The sequence below is a fragment of the Xenopus tropicalis genome, chromosome 5 (assembly GCF_000004195.4).
Source record: "Xenopus tropicalis strain Nigerian chromosome 5, UCB_Xtro_10.0, whole genome shotgun sequence".
Classification (NCBI taxonomy): domain Eukaryota; kingdom Metazoa; phylum Chordata; class Amphibia; order Anura; family Pipidae; genus Xenopus; species Xenopus tropicalis.
In genome coordinates this window covers 154531536-154543023 of record NC_030681.2, presented here as the reverse complement: position 1 = coordinate 154543023, position 11488 = coordinate 154531536, and the positions used below count along the sequence as shown (strand labels likewise).

At 41.4% G+C, this 11488-nt stretch overlaps 1 long non-coding RNA gene across 2 annotated transcripts; it reads right to left on the bottom strand.

The window, feature by feature from the left end:
* Positions 1-4265: 4265 nt before the first annotated feature.
* Positions 4266-9001, bottom strand: LOC108644720. 2 transcript variants are annotated; one of them, XR_004222875.1, is made up of 6 exons: positions 8546-9001; positions 8077-8438; positions 7170-7235; positions 5667-6763; positions 5527-5583; positions 4266-5139 (listed from the first exon to the last, which is right to left on the bottom strand). It is a non-coding gene; the product is annotated as an uncharacterized LOC108644720 (long non-coding RNA). The 2 variants fall into 2 exon arrangements; XR_001923293.2 differs by having other exon boundaries at positions 8077-9001.
* Between the last annotated feature and the right edge of the window lie 2487 nt (positions 9002-11488).

The window sequence follows — 11488 nt, the reverse complement described above, 5'->3', positions numbered from 1 at the left end:
ATCATAGATCTTAAACGATTTTTTACTATATTCAGCTTTGAAAAAACTTGTTCAAAGTGAGTAGAGTTTTATAGACCGCAAACAGGTTTGTGTAGGTGGGAGAGTGTAAGTTGTGGTCATACAGGAGTCTGTAGCAGCCAGTGAGACAGTTTTGTTTGTTTTTACGGAATGGACTGTCTGTCTCGATAGTTTCCTCTATATCGATGCTGGTTATTTGAGAAAGGCTGGGCTTTTTTGGTACAGCATAGTAGTAAAGAGTGAATTTCTGCATTTTGCCATTGGCGATTTGTTTCGTGGAACTTCAGTGAAAACCCGCTGCAAAAAATGTCAATGTCACGCGGTCATGGCAAAAAAAATGTGCGACAAAAAAATTCCAGCAACAAACGCATTTTGCAGATTTTCGCCGCTTTGCGAATTTTCCGGTGAAGTGAAATGGGACAGATTTGCTCATCGCTTCTGCATAGTTATCGTTAAAGTTCAGGTGCTCAGATTTTAAACTAACACAAATAACCAATAATAGTTGTCTGAAGTGCAAATTCCACTGAGCAAATGGGGTCCACCCCAGTATCAAAATACACAGAGATAGCAAATTTAAGACTTTAATTTTAAAATTAATCAGGACCTGAGTTTATAAAATCAATACACACAATGATTAATGGTTAAAACAGATTCATTAAATATCATGATTGTGCTATTTACATTAGCCTTGTGATTTCATTACGTCAAGCAAGTTCATTACATTATGAGCATAATCAGATATTAAGTGCGCACGTGCCAAATTCATATATAGCAGTGTGAGAGCGCTGCTGTTCTGGTGTATCGGCAACAAACGCATTTTGCGGATTTTCACTGCTTCGCAAATTTTCCCGTGGATTTTTTGGCGAAGTGAAATGGGGCAGATTCGCTCATCACTACTGCATAGTTATCGTTATAGTTCAGGTTCTCAGATTTTAACTGAACTGAATTGTTTTTAAGGTGTCTTCTGTAATTGGCTCAATGTTGCCTGCAGCCGGATCTATAACTGTAGTATATATGAACCTCCAAATTCTGGATCCAAAGGAGGTTCATGTCTGGGCAGCTCTCCAGGCATCATTTTTTTTTCTTGCTACTTTTCTGTGACAGACATTACATTGAGAATTGTCTACTTTTTCAATCTAAGTATGGGCTAAACTTTGGAAACGATGGCCTCCGTTTCTAAATATGGCTTTGTATAACGTTCTAAAGCACTATAAGGATATGCAGCACTGTACAGTCTTACAATACACACACGGAGGACAAGTGTAATAAAGTAAAATATAAATACACAGTTTAAGTTCCATGGGGTAAGACACAATAGGAAGGAGGTCCCTGCCCCGTAGCTCATCAGCTAAATCTGGGTGCCGCTGTAGGACACGGACCCTCAGGTTCAAGCCAAAGTTCCACCTAATTCGCCACCACAGCCTCCGCATTATCCCCCTGTGGATTGACTGGATCTGGGAGTTCCTTGAGGGATGTTATCATAGCCCTCCCGGTGCAGGAAGGAAACAGTAGCTCAGCTGCTCCTCAGTCATGTTTCCAGGCCCAGCCATGTTGTCTCCTGAGATGTTTTCCACTCCCGCTCTCTGCTGGATGTGAGGAGTAGCGGAGGCCTGAGAAGTGTCAGACTGGGGGGATGCCTCCATCAGTTTGGTGCACAGATCCCCCTTTAAGTGACCCACCCTCCTCTCTCTGGCTTGGTACAAGGAACTCCCCCCACCTTTTCCTTTTACCGTGGGTTCAGTATAGTAGCCACCCAGTTCCTTTTCTCTAGCCAGCTGATCATGGCTTCCCTTGATGATGCTCCTCAGACTTCTGGCCAGCCCACATTTATACACCTTTTCAGCCACTGCCCCCACCTACCAACTGATCAGATGGGGTTGATAAGAAACACACATTTCCCACTGTTCAAAGATTGTTGGGAGTTTTTATGGCTCCTGTAGTAGCCGTACTGCCCAACTCCCATTCCCAGAAAAACCCTTTGATATGGAGATTTTTTGCTGGAAGTGAAAGGATTGCGGAGACCCAAATTAATTACATCAACTGCTAAATGTGAGCACCCCCCCACCTCTATTTTTAGTAAACAAAAGCGAATAACAATCAAAACCCATTTTATTAACATTGGCCGAAGGGTATCAGGGTCAGGTTAATTTTTTTCTAAATGGAAGCAACGTACCAAGGTACAAAGTAATCTATCGTTCCCCTCCACCACCACACACAGTGGAACAAATGTTTCTTCACCTGTAAAACGTAATGAAAACCCTGATATGGCATTTTTCTACATAATTATTCTGTCCCTTTATAATACTGTATACTATATTTTCCTTATACTTATTACATTTCTAAATGTAATTGTTGCATATTATACTCTACAACAAATAAGAATTTTATTTTTCAGGTCGCTTCATAAATTAGCCTATAGCGTATTCGCCGTTTGGATATACACCTTCTTAGGATTTCTCAACAGAAAGCCAATATAGGTATGGGACCCCTTATCTGGAAACTCATTATCCAGAAAGCTCCAAATTATGGAAAACCTGTCTCTCATAGACTTTATATTAATCAATTAATTTAGAATTTTAAAACTGATTTCCTTTTTCTCTGTAATAAACAGTACCTGTACTTGATCCCAACTAAGATATAATTACCCCTTATTGGGGCAGAACAGCCCTATTGGGTTTATTTCATGGTTAAATGATTTCCTTTTCTCTGTAATAATAAAACAGTACCCGTACTTGATCCCAACTAAGATATAATTACCCCTTATTGGGGCAGAACAGCCCTATTGGGTTTATTTAATGGTTAAATGATTCCCTTTTCTCTGTAATAATAAAACAGTACCTGTACTTGATCCCAACTAAGATATAATTACCCCTTATTGGGGGCAGAACAGCCCTATTGGGTTTATTTAATGGTTAAATGATTCCCTTTTCTCTGTAATAATAAAACAGTACCTGTACTTGATCCCAACTAAGATATAATTACCCCTTATTGGGGCAGAACAGCCCTATTGGGTTTATTTCATGGTTAAATGATTCCATTTTCTCTGTAATAATAAAACAGTACCTGTACTTGATCCCAACTAAGATATAATTACCCCTTATTGGGGGCAGAACAGCCCTATTGGGTTTATTTCATGGTTAAATGATTTCCTTTTCTCTGTAATAATAAAACAGTACCCGTACTTGATCCCAACTAAGATATAATTACCCCTTATTGGGGGCAGAACAGCCCTATTGGGTTTATTTAATGGTTAAATGATTCCCTTTTCTCTGTAATAATAAAACAGTACCTGTACTTGATCCCAACTAAGATATAATTACCCCTTATTGGGGCAGAACAGCCCTATTGGGTTTATTTAATGGTTAAATGATTCCCTTTTCTCTGTAATAATAAAACAGTACCTGTACTTGATCCCAACTAAGATATAATTACCCCTTATTGGATGCAAAACAATCCTATTGGGTTTAATGTTTTATTGATTTTTTAGTAGAGTTAAGGTATGGAGATCCAAATTATGGAAAGACCCCTTATCTGGAATACCCTTGGTCCCCAGCATTCTGGATAATTGCTTCTTATTTCAGGAACCACACAGGATGGTACAGGTATACGATCAAGTTTCCAGATCCAAAGGGAAAATTTTTAACTTTCTAAGAAAAAGTTTCTAAGCGCACGTGACTATTTTGCTGAAGATATGGCTTATGACACTAATTGTTGTGCACTTTATCAATGTTTTTAGTAACATACAGTAAGAGTATACAGTTTTTTTGTTTTGTTTTTTATTACCGGTATGGGAACTTTTATCCTGAATGTACAGGCTACAGTGTAGCGAGGAGTGCACAGACCTTTACATTGGGGAGACAAAGCAACTGCTCTCTAAGCAAATGGCTCAATGTAGGAGGGCGAATTCTACAGGCCAGGACTCTGCTGTATTTCTACACATAAAAGACATGGGACACTTCTTTGAAAATAGCAATGTCCAAATTTTGCACAAAGACCGCTGGTTTGAAAGAGGTGTAAAAGAGGCCATTCATGTTAAAGTGGAGAAACCATCCCTAAACAGAGGCGGGGGCCTTCGACACCATCTGTCTGCTACATACAAAGCTGTTCTAACATCTGTACCCCGGCAGTTTCAGAACTCTTCACACATCCATTCATGCAACTCTAACAAGTAACACCTGTCTCTGAGTTGCATGATACTTTGGTAATCCTATCAGAGTAACCCCACAGCATTCCCACCTCTGTGAGTTTCAGATATCCCCTCTCTGAAGAGTTACCTGTACATGCATCTGTAATTATAACGGGTTATTTTGCCTGTAAGTACCTACAATCTTTAATCCCATACACAAGAAACAACTTCCCCCCCCCCCCCCCCCCCCCAAAAAAAAAATATTTATTTTCAGGGAACACTTCCCAAATATTTTTTTTAACAGGTTTAACACCTGGCAAGAAAGAAAAAAAAAATAGGCCAAAGAAAAGGTTCCACAAATCTCTAATTGCACCGTGCCCAATTTATTTTCTCTTATGAAGCTGCCTTGTTGAACCTGCAGGAGGGGGAGCTGCGCTGGTAGAGCTTGTGGGCTCTGTTGGCTTTGGTGCAGCATTTTGTTCAGCCAACAGAGCCAGTTTTTAACTTTTTTAAGCTCTACCTGCTCCTCCTGCAGGCTCAACATGGCAGCCTCATGTTGGGATTGACTTTGATGTCTGGCCTGCTGGAGGCTCACCATCTTAGCCTCATGTTGTGCCCTTCGTGCCTCGCTGTCTTGATAGAGGTTTAGCATTACAGACTCGTGTGCGGCTTGCCGTGCCTGACCTGCATTGTAGACGTTAGTGGCCACACACAAGTCAACATGCAGTTGGTCCATTTTTCTCATTAGCGCTTTGTGGTACCAGATTAGGGATTTGTGGAACCTATTTTTATCCTGTTCCCTGGGGGCCACATTCTCTCCGGTGGGCTGGGTTGGAGCTGCTGCTGGGGAATGTTGGCCAGCTTCTCATCTGAGGAGAAGGCCACGTCGCTGCCACCGACGTGGGACCCTCTCTCACTTTCCTCCCCACTAAATGTTTCTCCTTCAATTGCAGGATGGTGCTGTGGGGAGTAGAGCCCACACAAGGAGTGTCCACCTTTGGGAAAAAAATAAGAAACTTTATTTAATTTTGGATTATATTCATATGTTCATGATGCCAGACAAACTTTATGGACAATGTTTTCTGTTTTGTTAAAACATGACCAAGTTTATTTTGACAAATATTTGTGGACATTGATTCATTCCAAATGAGGCAAAAAGGTAAAATCAATTTGAAAAGACTGACTGTCCAAAAGTACAAGATGAACTGACTGCACCTAACCCAGCAAGGCACACTTGACAAATAACACCCCTATCTTATTAGCAATACACCGCACTCCTGGAACTGAAACAGTTGCAATATACACACACACAATTCATTATTATGCTACTGCACAAGCCTAACACTAAACACAGGTCGACCCAAATTTGTTAAGAATAATACCTGGAATGGGAGCAGATGCCGTTTGTCTGCGCCTGCTTGGCCCAGGTGGGGATGAATCTGTTGGAGAAAAGATTGTTTAACCTTAATCTTAAGCTTCTCTGCAAGAGTAAATACACTTGTATTACTGTCATTATACCTACCTTGGCCAACATTCTGGTCTGTATCAAAGGTGCCAGAGACACCTCGCACTCTCCCGGTGTAGGAAAGGCAGCAGCAGCTCCTCATACTGGGTGTAATGGACCCGCTTAGAAGGGCCACCTCCAGTTCCTGATCTAAAGAAAATATACAAATGGTTTTATTGTGTTGTCTCCAATAAGCAAGCCTTAACGCAGTCACTTTTTGTTACTCATTGTTGCCCCTATCAATTTCTCCTGAGAATTTGAACTGGCGAAGCCTCCCCTCCTGCTGTCTCCTTCCTCTTCCCAGATGATGAGGTGGGGGGAACCTCCTCGCTCTCTCCACTCGCCTCCTGGGGCTGGTACTCTGTACCCTCAGATACATCAGGGCTGCCTTGATAAAGGGGCACCTCTTCTGCATCAGTGCCAGAGCTGGCTGACACCACAGGTGTTTCAATGTGCTCCGTCCTCTTAGCAACCTGTTTTTTGCTTGCCATAACTATATCAATATCAAAATCAATATTAATATCACCCAAAAAACAATCTCTAGCACTTCTGTGCTCTCCCAGGGCAAATGTGCAAAATGGCGCCAGTTTTATGCTGGTGCGTGCGTCAAGTCGCATGGCAATTGCGTGCGCTAATTAGCACGCATGCGTTACCGCTGTGCTTTTATTGGCGCACGTGCGAAAAGTAGCGCACGCGTTTCGCGCGCGTTATTTAGTGCACGTAGAATTTTCGCAACTAAAATATCGCATGCTGTATCGCGCGTAATATAACGCAAGGGTGCTTATAGTGAATCGTGCGTTGTCAGCAAATTTTAGATGCAAAATTTTTTATAAATAGCGTGCGTTTTATCGCACTTTAGTGAATCGGCCCCATTGTCTCCTAAATTTTCTGCTATGGCAGATGCAACCATCTAGTAGATATTTCTTGTTGACATTTGATAGCTCCATGCAACAGTAGGATTCTTCTTCTGTCTTCATTGGCATGCAATTCCCACCTCTACACCACGTAGTTGTCCCGACTCGATTTTCTGTTCTCGGGCTTTAGCGACGTACAGTCTGTGTGTCTCGGACAGGCTCATTGCCAAAACATGTGGGGTCAACGTGCCCTTGGGATTGCTTTATAACAGGAAAAAAAATAAAAACACAGGTTAGTCTGAACTAATTCAGATGTGCAACAAGGAAAATTCTGTTTGAAATTATCTGCTATTCACTGAATTACAAAGTGCACACAAAGTGGGGTGTGTGAATGTGCGAACTCTGCTGGAGTAGGGAATGGTGGGAATGGAGTATATCTATAAAGAGCCGTGTCACAACAGCACTAATAATGGGCACTCTGTGAACTTTATATCAGGACAGAATGCCAGAATTATGAAAAACTAGTGTCGGTAACAGTGAGTATTACTATGTGTGAAGCTTTCTGTAAGAAAAGTTAGAGCAAGTGGCCTGAATCAGTGCTGAAAATAATTTTTAATAAGTAGATATATAGATTTATAGATATAGATTTAGATAAGTATACACTGACCATCTTTGTTCTTTGTGATTCTGGGTGATGTTCACTCGACATAATTAGCTTCTTTGGTGCCATAATCTAAAAAATGAAGAATATATAAAGATATGAATAACAAATAGCACAATACTAACAGTATATATTCCAAATAATGGCTTAGAGGTTTTAAATCACACGGCCTTTCCCTCAATCAGCCCCATACCTTACCCCCAGCATATCCCTTCAGCAGCCATTCCCCCCAGCGTGTCTCCCACAAAGCCCATACCTGTCCCCCAGCATTTTCTACTTCAGCAGCCATCCCCCCAGCGTGTCTCCCACAAAGCCCATACCTGTCCCCCAGCATTTTCTACTTCAGCAGCCATTCCCCCCAGCGTGTCTCCCACAAAGCCCATACCTGTCCCCCAGCATTTTCTACTTCAGCAGCCATTCCCCCCAGCGTGTCTCCCACAAAGCCCATACCTGTCCCCCAGCATTTTCTACTTCAGCAGCCATCCCCCCAGCGTGTCTCCCACAAAGCCCATACCTGACCCCCAGCATATCCCTTCAGCAGCCATTCCCCCCATACCTGTCCCCCAGTGATTCCCTTCAGCAGCAATTCCCCCCAGCTTGTCTCCCGCAAAGCCCATACCTGACCCCCAGCATATCCCTTCAGCAGCCATCCCCCCCAGCTTGTCTCCCACAAAGCCCATACCTGACCCCCAGCATATCCCTTCAGCAGCCATCCCCCCATACCTGACCCCCAGCGATTCCCTTCAGCAGCAATTCCCCCCAGCTTGTCTCCCACAAAGCCCATACCTGACCTCCAGCGATTCCCTTCAGCAGCAATTCCCCCCAGCTTGTCTCCCACAAAGCCCATACCTGTCCCCCAGCATATCCCTTCAGCAGCAATTCCCCCCCCAGCATGTCTCCCACAAAGCCATACCTGACCCCGTTGCAATCCATTTCTTTCCTGGAGTGTTGAGTTGTTCACTTTAGTGTTAAGTCGAGGAAAGAGGTGGAGAGATCATCAATGTGTGCCATGAAGCATTGAAGAAGGCAGCTGGTTCAGTTAATCATGGTATTAAATTGCTTGTGTGCCAGTCCACAAAAGTATGTTGGTCCCTTTGATCTGCTAATAGTGTGAAAATTCTAATTGTGAAGCGGTGATCAAGGAGAGACAGAAGAAATTTCGTGGGTGGTCTGTCCTTGTCTGGGTGGTTAAGAAGATTTTGATGTTCACTAAACCCCCCTCGATTGGTATCATCGTGTAAAGGAAAGAAACATCCATTGTTGCAAGTTCGGTCCCTGTAGGTAGAGGATAAAGCCCCTGTAGTTTACGTAGTAGGTCACCAGTGTCCTGGATATATGTGCAAAGGTCCTTAACAAGGGACTGTAAGACATGATCCACATACATAGAGTGGTTGGAGTAGTGAGTCTCTTGCACTCGCGATGGGTCGTCCTGGTGGTGTAAGTCAGACTCTTGGGAATTTTCGGCAAGGTATAAAAAAAATTCAAAGTATCTGTATTAATGTAGTCACTGTTCAGGCCACACTGTAACGAGGTATCAATAATTTGTTTGAAAGCCCAAGTGGGATCCCTGTCAAGTTTGCGATAGGTGGCGCTGTCAGATAGCCGCCTCATAATCTCCTGTCTATAGTTACATTGTATACACCACTTCAATCATGTTTTGCAACTATTCATTTACCCATGATTCATTTGTTAGATTATGGTACTTGTCTGATTTGATCACTACTTGCTTTTTTACGTACTAGCATTTTTTGTTTATATTGGTTACCATGGTTACAATCTACTATATTTTGGTGCCATTTTTCTGTGGTTGGGTATTTAGGGGGGGTGGTTGGACACAGTCTTTTGGTTTGTCCCTGAGGAAGAGTACCGTTAGTGCTCGAAACGTTGGACCTTTTTTTTTCAAATAAACCTTTCATTTTTTTGCAAAGTCCTGGCATGTGCTGCTAACTGTCTGTCTATGTATGTGTGTATATGTGTGTGTATGTGTGTATGTATGTTTACACACACACACGTTTGACACACAGGCTTAATTACGTATATAGATAGTATATATCTCTATCTATACACATACATCTATGTATATACGGATGTGTAATAATGTTAATATAAAAATAGACCTATGTGTATACATGTATATATATTCCCATAACCTGTGTTCATATGCAAGATTGCCTTTGTCACTCTCCTGGGCCTTTCTTGCCCTATGTTCTGTACAACAAATGACAGACATGGTATAAAAATCAATCTAGACAGAAGTCCCATTGAATTCCTAATGAAAAGACAAAAGGATTACTTTCCTATTAGTGGCAGTGTCTATTGTACCCCCCCCCCACTGGAGGCCTTTGAATGCAAATGCAATGCAATGGAAACAACATTCTACAAATGACAGACAATCAGACAATAGTTTTAACCCTTTAAGTGCCAGCCGAATTCGTCATTTCAGTTCCCCCCAGTGCCAGACGTTTTGTAAACATTCTGTGCTCTCTCAATGTAGGGGCTTTTACTGGGGGCCACTTCTGGAACAAGATTTAGAGCTTGAAATACAAAAAAAAAAAAAGAAAAATGCTATTTTTCATGATATAAGGATTTCTACCAGAAACACTTTATTTTATGGACAAAATTTCAACTGATTTGGAAAGCCTCATGTCTCCCAAACATGCCAATACCTGATATGTATAGTTTTATTGAGATTTCTGACTTCTATAGATCAAAAACTCCCAGCAGTAAATTACTAAATTTTCAAAGCATTACAGCAGAATACGGCATACTTTAGATTCCAAAGCCAAAAATCCTGGAACATTAGGTTTACCCCAGGAAACCATATATTTTTGAAAACTACACATTCTGACGAATCCGAAATGGGTAACTATGTCTTCCAACTCCTAAGTACCAAACGGCAATGCTTTACTGAATTTAGCATTTTCTATAAAAAATTATGAAAATTCTAAAAAAATCACCTCAAATCTTCCACTTTCAAGCACCTTATCTCCCACATAACATTAGGTACCAAGAAAACACACCCTAAATATGAAAGCCAAGGGTCCACTGAACAGTTTGATGCCCATTGTGCATAGGATCACCGATGTATCTGGCATTTAGAGACCCCATAAGGAAGTTAGTGCATAGAAATTGCCCCAGAGATCTCTTTAGCTACTGAAAATTCAACACGTTTACTGCATTTTCTGTGGGGTAAAAACACAAAAAAAATACATTGACCCCCCAAAACCATATATTTTTGGAAAGTGCACATTCGGGCGAATTCAAAATTGGTACCCATGTCTTTCTACTCCAAACTACTGAGTCGCAGTGCTTTCCCAAAATTGCTAGTTTTGGTGAAATATACCTGAAAATCACATCAAATCTTCCACTTTCAAGCACCATATCTCCCACATAACATTAGTTACCAAGAAAATACATCCTAAATATGAAAGCCAAGGGTCCGCTGAACAGTTTGATGCCCATTGTGCATAGGGTCACCGATGTATCTGGCATTTAGAGACCCCAAAAGGAAGTTAGTGCATACAAAGTGTATACACTGCAATATAAGCTACCGGCATGTGCATTATGCGGCATAAGACCCCCTAACAGTAAGGAGACCCTAGAAAACTATACATTTTCCAAAAGTACACATTCTGACAAAACAAAAATGGGTAAATACATCTTTCTACTACAAACTACCAAACTACAAAGCTATGCTAAACAGAACGGTTTTTATGACATTTCTGAAAATTGTCACAAAGCTTGCATTTTACCCCATTATGTACCCCCACATTTTGTACCGTATCAACATAAAACATTCTAAATATGAACCCCAGGGGTCTACTGAACAGTTTGATGCCCTATATGCATAGATTTACCAAACTATGTGGGGTACAGGGGCACCCAAGTAAAAATAGTGCATATGAATTTTCACATAAGACGCTCCGGCTCATGCAGTTTTTGCACCCGGTATGTGTATTATGTGCCATACGACCCCCTAACAGTATGGAGACCCTAGAAAACCATATATTTTCTGAAAGTACACATTCTGACAAAACAAAAATGGGTAAATACATCTTTCTACTGCAAACTACCAATCTACAAAGCTATGCTAAACAGAACGGTTTTTGTGACATTTCTGAAAATCGTCACAAAGCTTGCATGTTGCCCCATTATGTACCCCACATTTAGTAACGTACCAACATAAAACATTCTAACTATGAACTCTAGGGGTCTACTGAACAGTTTGATGCCCAATATGAATAGATTTACCAAACTATGTGGGATACAGAGGAAGCCAAATTGAAATACAGCAGACAAAATGTCCATGTGCAAAGACAAGTAAC